The sequence below is a fragment of the Sarcophilus harrisii genome, chromosome 3 (genome assembly GCF_902635505.1).
Source record: "Sarcophilus harrisii chromosome 3, mSarHar1.11, whole genome shotgun sequence".
Classification (NCBI taxonomy): Eukaryota; Metazoa; Chordata; class Mammalia; order Dasyuromorphia; family Dasyuridae; genus Sarcophilus; species Sarcophilus harrisii.
Window position 1 is genome coordinate 252,090,129 of NC_045428.1, and position 12,242 is coordinate 252,102,370.

The window sequence follows — 12,242 nt, forward strand, 5'->3', positions numbered from 1 at the left end:
ACTTGGCCCTTTGGGGAAGGGAGAGAGAGGGCATAAACATATCTAAGACATTTTCCTTGCTCCTCAGAAGCTTATAAGCTAGTTGGAGAGAAGCATAAGGCTTACGCACATGAAAAAAAATGACAGAAGGCATTATTTAAATGCTGAATGAGTGGTATCCAGACATTCATTCTAGAAATTTGGTGGAGAGAGAGCTCACTAAATCTGGGGTGGTCAGAGAAGACTTTGTGGGACAGGTAACATTTGAGACAAGACTTGAGAATCAGGCATTTATTAAACACTTACTGTCACACACTATGCTGAATCCAGGTATACATGTGTGAGTAGGATTAGACTAGAATGAGAAAAGCAGGAAAACATGAGCAAAATAGGATGGGAGGATCATATATTTAAAGTTTAATGGACAAAGGAGACCATCTTGTGCATCTTTCTCTCTCCTTAGAGAGATTATTGCCTAGGGTTACAAAAGTAATAAAAAAAATTTTAAAAAAAACTGATTGGGATTTGAGCCTAAAATTCTACATAGCAGAAGGCAGATGCTGTTAATACTTTTATACTTTCTAGATTATTGCAACAGCCTCCTAATTGTTCTTTCTGCCGAACTCTTTCCTTTATTTCACACTAGCCTTCATATTGCTGCCAAAGTAATTTCCCTTAAGTGCAGATCTGACCAGGTCACACTCTCCAGCCAAACAACTTCAGTGTATTTCCATTGCCTTTAATATCAAATGTAACTCTGTTTAGCTTTAAAAAAAACTTTCAAATCCTGACTCCAATATCTTTCCAGTGTCATTGTATACCATTCCCTTTCCCATATTCTGCAACCCATTCAAATTGGCTTTATCTTTCTTCCTCACACATGGCATTTAATTTCCCATCTGGAATGCACTTCCTCCTCAACTTCACTTCATTTCTCTCTCCCATCAAGTTATTGTAGTGTTTTTCAATCTTTTTCAGTCATGTCTTACTTGGCTCCATTTGGGGTTTTCTTAGCAAAGATACTAGAGTGGCTTACCATTTCCTTTTTCTGCTCCTTTTACAGATCAGAAAACTGAGGCAAATAGGTGAAGTGATTCATTTAGAGTCACAGAGCTAGTAAGGATCTGAGGCTGGATTTGAACTCAGGAAAATGAATCTTTTTGATGCCAGGCTTGGTGCTCTGTGTACTACTGTGCCACTGAGATGCCCCAAGACATAGCTCAAACATTTCCTTTTCTGTGAAGTGTTTTCCTGATCCTCTCAACTGCTAATGCTCTTATATTTAACCATTTTGCATTTGTTTATATTTATTCCATACATTCTGTTATTTTTTCCATTGGAATATAAGCTCCTCATAAAAATGAATCATTTTATTTCATGTATTTCATCTTTAGCATCTAGCACAGTACCTGGAACACAATAGGTGCTTAATAAATGCTTGTTGATTGAGTGATAAGTGATCTCAACTCAATAAATTGTTATTGAATTCTAGTTGTTGACAATCTGGTGTGTGCCCTGTGTCTGAAATGAAGTAAGCCCTCTTGACACAAGCCTTTTTAGACTTTCCTTTTGCTTCATGCTTACTTCTATATCCTCAGACACGTGTCCCTTCACACTCACCTGCCCTATTCAGACCTCCACTCAAGGGAGCAATAGAAATGATTAAAAGACCAGAGGGAATGCCTGAGGAGATTTAAAGATGTCAGCGCAAAAGTTAGTACAACAGCATCTGAAGGAGAACAGAGCAGAGGACAAAAGGTCTTTTTCAAGATAGGGATGGAAAAATATGTCTCATGGTGATGTAATCAGAAGTAATGGGGTCAAATCTACATACAGGGGAAAACTTTCTAATGTTGTAGTCCCACTTAAAAGAATACACAGAACAATTTAAAGAGTTCGGTATCCAAATTTGAATTCATATTTTATTTATAATTGTGTATATATATATATATATATACATATATATATATAATTCAATTTAACAAGTATATTTCCTGTAGCTACTATGTGCTTTGCCTTCTGCTCAGTGCTGGGAACAAAAAGACAAAAAACTTACAAGTATTTCCTTTGAGGAGTTCATATTCTGAAGTTGTGTGTGTGTGTGTGTGTGTGTGTGTATGAGAGAGAGAGAGAGAGAGAGAGAGAGAGAGAGAGAGACAGAGAGAGAGACAGAGAGAGAGACAGAGACAGAGAGAGAGAGAGAGAGAGAGAGAGAGAGAGAGGTAGAGAGAGACAGAGACAGAGAGGCAGAGAGAGACAGAGACAGAGAGAGACAGAAAGAGAAAGAGACAGAGACAGAGAGCAAGAGACAAAGAGAGTGCGAGAGACAGAGAGACAGAAACAGAAAGAGAGAGAGAGACAGAGAGAGAGAGAGAGAGAGAGACAGAGAGAGAGAGGCAGAGAGAGATAGAGAGAGACAGAGACAGAGAGACAGAGACACAGAGACAGAGACAGAGACAGAGACAGAGACAGAGACAGAGACAGCAAAAAAAGAGTAAGTGTATAGAGGAAATTGAATTCTCATTTCCAAGTGGAGTGACCTAGCAGCTAGAACAGGGATTTTTAACTTTTTGTGTGCAGTGGACCCCTAAAAAACCTCTTCTCAGAACACTGTTTTTAATAAATTAAAGGGACTGTTCAATTTCAGTTAGAAGTTAGTAAAAAATTAAAACAAAAAAGAGGTTAGTAAAAATAAAGATGGACTTTTCTTTCCCATTCAAGTACATGGACTCCCTAGGCAGGGGGAACTCTATGGACCCCCAGGTAAAGAGGTTCTGATCCAGTTAAATCTTGCAAGAACACTAAAGCTGAAAGAGAACAAGCTGAGTTCAATTCTAGGCTTTGCTACTTACTACCTTTGTGGCTTGACTAACCTGGGTCTCAGTTTCCTTGGCTGTAAAATAATGAGGTTGGATTTGATAGTCTCTAAGATCTTTTCTTGTTCTAAACACTATAATCCTACTTCAGTTTTACTAAGGCCACGACGTGCCTGACATACAGAATAGATGATTAAAGCAATTTCTTTGGATTCTGGGTTAGGAGAGCCACCATTACTGCTCATCATTCCTGCTAGAGAGCAAGGAAGACTGGGAACCAATTTGCCCTGATGTCTTCTGCACTACTGCAGCACTGATCAGAAGATCAGAAAGAAACAAGCATGAAAAACAGCTCTGGATGAACTTAGAGTGCTTTACACCTATTATAGAATACCCCAGTATAGATTCGGTGTCATGTGCAAGGAAGCTTGGGAGGTTGCTTTTCATGGCTTTTTTTTTTGAGGGGCCACAGGAAGGACCAGATGGTGTGGTAGAAAGAATACTGAATTTGGAGGTCTAAATTTGAATCCTGACTGAGCTGTTCACTAGTTGGACAAGTCATCTCCTCAACCTAGACTTCCATTTTCTGATACTTACAAAAGGCTATTAGACTGGATGATCTCTAAGGTCACTCTGACCTCTACATCTTGCCTCTTATCATCATTTTAATACCTCATTTTAAAATAGTGACATTAAGGTTTAGAAAGCAATTTCTTCCAATAATCTCGTGAGGTAAATAGAGCCATAGTGTTTCCTCATTTTATAGAGGAAAAAGTTTAAAGCATAAGAGAATTCAGCCTGTTACTTTCTGTAGTCTAATCCAAATGCATCAAGGATGGAAATATTAAAATTCAAACTCAAGTCCCTAGACTTTTAAGACTAGTGATCTTTCCAGTATGCCCCATTTCTTTCCACTATTTGGCTTTTACTAAAATTTCTCTTCCACTACAAAATTCTACTATTAGTCATTTGCATGTAGAATTTTTTCTTGCTCTCTATTCTGGTTTTGAAATATAAAGTAATTCATAAAGGAACTCTTCTTGAGTTCAAATCCAGCCTCAAAGACTTACTAGCTATATGAATTTAGGAAAGTCACTTTAAATTTATTAGTCTCAGTTTCATCTGTAAAATGAGTTGAAGAAGGAAATGGAAAACCACTCTAACTTTGTAAAACAACAGAATCAGAAACAACTGAAAAAAATGACTGAACAACATTTCATAAAATAACTGAATCACAAAATTTTGAGAGTTGGAAGTCTGTCTGTTTAGTCTATCTCCCACCACAAATGAATCCCCATTACAACATATTTAACAAATCACCTAACCTTTTCTTGAAAGGAGAGAAATCAAGAGTGTAAGAGAGCCAATTCAAAAGGAACTGATTATTGCATTTTCAGTGTAAACATTTATACTTTGGAAACTGGCAACTAATACAAATAAAAGCTTGATTTATAGTTTTGTTTATTGTCTAGAATTAAGAAAGTAAAGGAAAAAATGCTTAAAAAATGCAAAAAATATACACAGATAAGCTTAACGGTTTGTCATGGGTTTCTTATTTTTTTCTCTTTTAGAAAGCTGTTTGTTAAATATTTATCAGCAGACCCCTGGAGAAACAATTCTAATTGTTAGGAAGTTTGATATGAAACCCAAGTTTGATGCTTTGTAACCTCTGTTTACTCCTGGTTCTTCCATCAGGGGATAAACAGGACAAATGTAATTTCTTTTCCACAAGACAATCTTTCAAATCACTGAAGAAGACCTCACTGAGTCTTCTCTTGTCTAAGTTAAACATGACTCTTGGCTTTTGTCTTGTCACTGGACTTTGATGACTCTGGAGGAGAGAGTGAGGGTGAGGACTTTTTGTAGCTTTACCTCACTTAAATCCAATTTACACACATCAATACATTATCCTTGTGATGTCACTGGTCCTTTTCTAGACCAAAGGACAAACAACAAAAGCAACATAAATGTGACTATTTCCACCAACAGATTTTCAGATAGCTTGAGCTTCAACCATTCTGATTGCCCTTGCCTGGATACTCACCAATATCTCCTTTAAATTGTACATATTAGAACTGAATACTGTGTATAATTTATAAGTCTCTAATAATGTGAGTTTATCATATTGCTTTTCCCCTTGAGGGTCACAGGTTAATCTGGGCATTCAACTAATTGTGACTCACTACATTGTAGCCCACTCATTCTAACAGTCCTGGTTTAGCACTCTCTGTAATCTATTCCCCTTCCCAGATCAATTCAGAATCTGATCACAGGGGAAGTGTCCTTGCCTTGAATAAGGAGTGAACACAGACTCAATGGGCAACTGTAGAAAAGGATGGCAAGTTTGGCCACTCTGAAATCCTTCCAGCACCCATGTGGGTACCCTTTTCTCAGAGGTTGGGAGAGCAGATCTGAGATTTCAATTGCATAGAGAACCCCAAATTTTTCAGTTATTCTGTACCTTAGTCGTAGAGAGGCGCCTGGAACACTGAGACATTGTGACTTGTCTATATTCACATAGTCAGAATGTGTCAGAGGCAACCCAAACCCAGTTCTCTATTTATGACACCACACTGACAAATGGATAGTATATGTGTATGTGCCCTTGGGACCAAGCCTTGCAAATTTTATAGTTTAACATCACCACTGGCTTTTGGTTGCAGGAATGATGCTGCTTAATATCTTTTTTCTTAATATTCATTATCATATTTAAAAAAACATATTTAAATTAATATTTATGTGTAATTACAAATCTTTCAGGATATAAATAATAAAAAGATAAATATATAGGAAACAAAGAAACTTGTTATGTACAGTTTTTTAAAGTGTTTGTTTACTTTAACAAAGTAGTAACAAAATTACCTTGTTTGTATCCCATTCTGTACTTCCTTTTGTTTTCTTGTGTAGATTTTTAAATGCTTCTTTCCTCAGTTCTTCCTTCCTTCCTTCCTTTTCTTCTCCCTCCTTCCCTCTCTTTCTTTCTCTTCTTTTCTTCCTTCCTTTCTTCCTTCTTTCCTCTCTCCCTCCTTCCTGTACCTTTCCTCTTCCCCTTTTTTTACTTCCTTTTCCACTCCCTTCTTCTTTCCTTCTTTCCTTTCTTTGTTCTTTGTTCTTTTTTCTTCCTTCCTTCCTTCCTCTTTCCCTCTCTCCGTCTCTTTCCTTCTTTCTTTCTTTCCTTGACCCTTCCACTAACTCAAACTATTTCTCCAGCCCCCTGAAAATCAGAGTAGAAATCTTCAGGAGATTCAAAGCATCCTCAAACGTTGTCTCCATAAACCCTAGTGGCCCCAGCAGTGTTATCCTCCAGCCTTAGTTCCTGGATTTGAGGGGGTTTCTATATATTTAGCAAATGCAGTAGCAGCAGCAGCAACAGCTAGTATGGAATAGAGGAAAGCTAACTGAATTTTGACCGGGGCATCTATATTTGTGACCAAGATTAACTGTATGACAACATTTCTGGGTCATAGTTACTTTGTTTAAAATAAGAGCATTGGGATAGATGACCTCAAGGATCTATTTCACTTACAAAATTATAATCCTATAAATTGGGGCTCTTTTAGGTCCCACAGAATTTAACTAGTTTGTGTCTTGATCTAACTGGTTATTTGACCTGCTCCAGTTACCTTGATGACTTTCATCTTTCATCTGATTACCATGATGGTTGAACACTAAGGAGTACATTCAAACAAAATAAACATCAGCTGCAAATTGTTGATATGGACAATAATCTATAATTATTTACTGACATAAAATCAATTTGTAAAAGTTATATATGACATCCTCTACTAAAGTCCTGTGATGCTTCATCCTGGTCTGGAGGTGAGGCAGCTAGGTGCCTCAGCACATAGGAAGGAAGGAAATATATATTTATTAAGTGCCTGCTATGCCCTAGGCACTGTATTAAATGCTTTATAAAAATTATAACATTTAATCTTCTCAACAGCTCACTGGAATAGGGCTTTCTTCCTAATGTAAAAAAGACAACTGCTGTTCAGTCATTTTTAGTCAACTCTTTGTGATCCCATTTGAGGTTTTTTTTGGGCAAAGATTAGTATCTTTGAAATCTTTGAAAACCATCTTTGAATGGTTTTCTATTTCTTTCTCCAGCTTATTTTACAGATGAGAAAATTGAGGCAGACATGGTTAAGTTATTTGTCCCGGGTCACAGTGCTAGGAAGTGTCTGAGATCCTATTTGAACTGGGGTCTTCTTAACTCCAATTATGGCATGCCAGCCACTGTGCCATCTAGCTGCTCATTGAGGCAGATAAAGGTTAATTGGCTTGCCCAGGGCCACACGTCTAGTGCACATCTGAGGCTGGATGGACCTGGAGTCATGGAAACGAGTTTAAATCCAACTCCAGACTCTCACTAGTTGTGAATCATACTATAGACTATTCATTTGGTATCAATCTGCCTCAGTTTCCTCATCTGCAGAGTGGGGATACCTCCGAGGGCTGTTATGACAATAAAATGATATAATATGCAAGTGCTACATAGATGTGCTATAAACATATACTATAATATGTAGTATATATTAATATACAATATGAAATTAAAGCATTACCTCAATGCTTGTTGTTGTTATTCAAGAGTATGCCAGAAAACCTTTCCATGCTGAAGAAACTTTTAATATAGGACCACTGACAAACTTTGTAACAAATATGAATTGGGATTGGAACCCAGGACTTTATGAATTGCTTATGGCTGATTGTAAATCCCATTAGTAGGAGGAGAGCTCACATCAGCAAAAATGGTAATTCATTTGTAGCACTGAAGTATCTACTGTCTGCTTTCTGAACAATGCCACCTGTCCATCAGAGGGTTTCATTCCTCTGAGCCCTGCCCAGCCCCTCTAAGATCTCTTTCCAGAATTATCCCAGGTCACTCAGGAATTGTCCCAAGGTCACAGAGGCTTGAAGATCAGGGTTTCTGGATCTCCGGTTGCTATGGGTCGTCTAAGGAGCTATCCACAAGCTCAGTCCACTTTACGGCTATTGACTTAAGCCTCTAAATCTTAGGGTCTTGGTTTTCTGATCTTTAAAATGAGGCTGGCAACATAAAATCTCTTCCAGTTCTAAGAATCTTTTTATTTGCTAACATTCAAGGACAAACTAGCCAAGTATATGTTTTATGGTTGGGATGGGGGTGGTGAAGGAAGGAGTGATGGCAGGGAGAGCATTTGTGAAGAGTTAAGGGACAGGGAAGATTGAGGGAGGGGGAGAGAGGAGGAAAAGGGAGAATTGCAAATGCTCACAGAATATAGATTATAAAATCAAGGCTGCAATCAAGGGCTGAAGGGTCAAAAGGACAAGGAAACATTTATCAGACAGCCTTTCTCTGTGGGGTCTCTGGGTAGTCTGGGAGCACTTTGAATGAGACCCAGGGCATTCTCAATCTCTCTCTCTCTCTCTCTCTCTCTCTCTCTCTCTCTCTCTCTCTCTCTCTGTCGGTCTCTGTCACTGTCTCTGTCTCTGCCTCTCTCTGTATCTATCTGTCAGTCTCTGTTTCTGTCTCTGTCTTTGTCTCTGTTTCTCTCTGTTTCTCTGTCTCTTTCCATCTTTCCCATCTCTCTTTCCTTCTCTATCTCTCCCTATCTCTCCCTCCTTCTCTGTCTCTCTCTTTCTTCCTCACCCCTTTTCTCTTCCTCTCTTCCTCCCTTCCTTCCTCCTCTCCTCCACCTCTAATAATCCTAATCTGAACACTACATTGCTGCTATAATGTCAGGGCTGACAGCTGGCCATAGTGGTGAGAGAAGGGGTATTGGATGTCTTTTCATTCCCACCCCATTGTATTCCTTTCAGCCTTTCAGTGAGCTCAGCTCCAGTCCTTGTTTAATTAGTAGACTTTCTTGGCCTGCATTCTTTCAGCGGCATCTTCTTATCTCCTTTTCTCTTTTCCTCTTCATCTGTCCCTCCTGCACGCTTAAGGTCATTCACTAAAGGATTTTTTTTTTAATGCAACAGTATGTCTTGCATTTGCTGTGGAAACCAGCAAATGGAACATGAGCGTTGAAAAGAGTTTTTAATTGAAATCCCTTGTTTTTATAGAAATAGAAACTGAGGCTCAGGGTCTCACAATCTCAAATTAGTAGCAAAACTGAGACATGATCTTAAAAAACAAATAGTTTGGCCTTGTAGAAAGATCAGTGAATTCAGATCTAAGAAAGCCTGAATTCTCTTTTTGGCTCCACTTTTGACTCTTAGTATCTTTGTGTTACATCTTAATCTCCCTGTGTCCCTATTTTCCTCCTTCTAAAATAGGGAGAACATATAGGTGACCTCCCTCACCAATGTTATAGAGATAAAATTAAATGCTAAAGTGCCATAAAAATATTGGGTGATATTATTGTTATTGTTATTATTAATAAGATCAAATCACTAGTTAAAAACACAAACACAAAAAGCTATATGAATTGTAGGTTTTTAAAAGGTTTGTATTTTTGTATTGAAAGGGAGTGCCTTATTCCCTGTACCACCTTGGTATTAAGTCATGTTTTGGTAAAATATTAATATTCAGAGCTGTGTTGATTAGCTTCAGTCTAGTTGCTAAGCAACATGGTCTTTTGTCTGTAGCCTCTGCAGTGTTATTATTTTGGGGGGTGGATGGCGGTGGGGAGAAGAGAAGAGGTCAGGGTACAAGGGAACGTATACACAAGGAATGATTTTGAGTTCATAGCAACAATTATAAGGCCACTGTGGGATGGGTCCGTACTCCTTAAATAATCCTTATGAATCTAAAAAGAGCCTTTGGGTAAGGAGCTGTACACAAAACATCCCACAAAGCTTATTGCATCCTGGAAACTTGAATATCAGGGATGCTGCACATTTCAGTTGCAGGATAAGATAAAAGGCAAAGGCTACAAGCCCAGAGCTGAGAAAATCCTTTGAGATCAGCTAGAACAATTCTTATTTTACAAACAAGGAAACTGAGGCCCAGAGGGGGGGGGGAATAATTACCCTGAGGGACATGTAGTCGCTATGCAGAAGAATCAGCATGAAACATGGACAGAGCACTGGATTTGGAGTTAGGAAGCTCTGAGTTAAAATCCTTCCTTAGCCACTTAATAATTGTATGATCCTGGCCAAGTCACTTAACTTCTCTAAACCTCAGTCTCCTCAAATGTAAAAATGAGGATGTTCAATGACCTTTAAAATCATATGTATACTCTGCTTTATGAATCTGTATGTCAACCTTGTGCAGGGGCAATGCTAATCTTCACTGTATTGTTCCAAAGTTAGTATATGTGCTTCGTGTACCATATATGTACCATGAATACAAAACCAATGCTCTCTAAACTATAGCAAATTTCTTTTCTAGGTCACTAACTATTTCCTTCCTTCCTATTCACTACCACAATTATATAATCGTGAATTTCCCAGGGCAGTTGTGCTTTCATCATAGATTTAGAGTTGGAAAAGCTCTAACAACTCTTGAATGGGCACTTGAATTTTCCAGGAAAATACTGATTTCTTTAGGAAATTGAAAGCTGGAAAGATCCATAGAAACTAATCTAACCTCCTTGCTTTACAGATAAGAAAACTAAGACCTAGAGTTTAAATGACTTATTAAAGGTCACATAGCTGGCAAGTTGATGTTATTGTTTGTCCTTCATTCTTGAAGAAAACCAATGGTATCATAAGGATAAATAACTGCCCAACTTTTCTACATTCCAAGACATTGCATGGCATTTATTTCAAATATTCTATTCTGTTGTATCTATAAAGGGTGGAAATGTCTCAAATATTCTTGAACTTTGTCAGATGAGAACTGATTCAATAAATTAGTAGGGGTGGTAGGTGGGCATGGGAGCATTTATGTGTCAAAATAAAATAAGTGTTGATAATAAATAAAGCATGCCTTTTGGGTGTACCATTTACTAGTTATGTGACCCTTAGACAAATAACTTAATTCCTCTAGACCATAGTATCTTCATATGTAAAACAAGATTTGGAGTATATCATAAAATTACCGAACTACAGAATTTAAGAATTGGATATGTAGCTACCTAGTCCCTGGAAAGGGAATCTCCACTCTAGCAGGCTGCGCTAATGATAACCCAGCTCAAAGATCTTCAACATGGATGCTACCTCTTGGGGTAGCCCATTCCATTATTGTAACAGCCTTAATCCTTAAGGTGAAAAAATATGTGTATGTATAAACACAAACACACATATGCATGTACACACGTACACACACATACACACATTCACACATCCTATATATCTTGAGGTTAAATATATATATATATATATATATATATATACGTATCTATAGCTATCTATCTATATCCATATATCTAGATCTATCTATCTATATGTATATCTTAAATTGATTTCCTTACAAATTCAAACCAATACTCCTGGTTTTGCCTTCTAGGGCCAAGGAGAACAAGTGTAATCTTTGATTTTCATGATAACCCTTTAAATGTTTGAAAACAGTTTTCATATCCTCTCTTAAGTCTTCTCTTTTCCAAGCTAAATATATGGAAATCTTTCAACTGATCCTCATATGATGTGAACTCAAAGGTCTTCACTATCCTAGATGCCTCCACTCTACTCACTATACAGCTTATCAATTTCCTCCTTTGGCCATATTGCCAAATTGAACACAATATTCCATTTGAGGTCTGATGAGGACATAATGCAGTGAGGTTATCATCTTCCTATTCCTGAAAGGTCTATAAGGTCCCTTCCCAGTTTTTATACTATTATTTTAACATTTAGAGGCATAAAAAAATAGAACCATAAGCTGAAGAAACATTATCAATACTCTTAAAAACATATGCATAATTGTCCTTATTATGCAGATCTAAAACTCTGTTTGCAGTATGTAGGTAGTCGAGGGATTTGTTCCCATCTCTAGTTGAGTAGATGTAATCACAGAAAATAAGGATTGAATAACAGAAGTAAGAAAGTTCTATTATACTAAGAAGAAAAACACATTAAGTAATATGAAAAGAGTTTTCTGAATGAATTGGAAGGGAAGTCAATATCAGGTCATAACTGTCATGATGAACTTCAATGGCTTCAGGAAAGGAAGCTTCTTTTAGGTCTCTACCTCCCAGAATGTGGCAGAAAAGGAAGGGGGCATTTCTAATAGCCTAGGGAAGGATAATGAAGCTATCATTGAAAGTGAATTGCTCCTGACTAATCTCAGCTACAGTAATAGAGAAAAGAGCATTGGCAAGGTGGACAATACCATACCTATCTTGGACTACTCAGTCCATCGCATTAAGGAGATCAGGAACACTAAAGTAATGAGCACAATGGCTTTTTATTCACTTTCCTGTAGTCAACTGTAAATTGATAGGTACCATCTGTCTTCTTCACTAACCACAGGAAATCATAAGGAAGTTAGTATAGCAAAATATTCTACCTTCCTTCAGTTCCATCATTAGAGAAGAAATATTTTTCTTTCCCCTGGGGACCTAATATTGTTTGACATTA

General features: G+C 37.6%; 1 non-coding gene across 1 annotated transcript; it reads right to left on the minus strand.

Moving 5' to 3' along the window:
- Positions 1-9,951: 9,951 nt before the first annotated feature.
- Positions 9,952-10,055, minus strand: LOC111719669. Its single transcript, XR_002769693.1, has one exon. It is a non-coding gene; the product is annotated as a U6 spliceosomal RNA (small nuclear RNA).
- Positions 10,056-12,242: the final 2,187 nt, after the last annotated feature.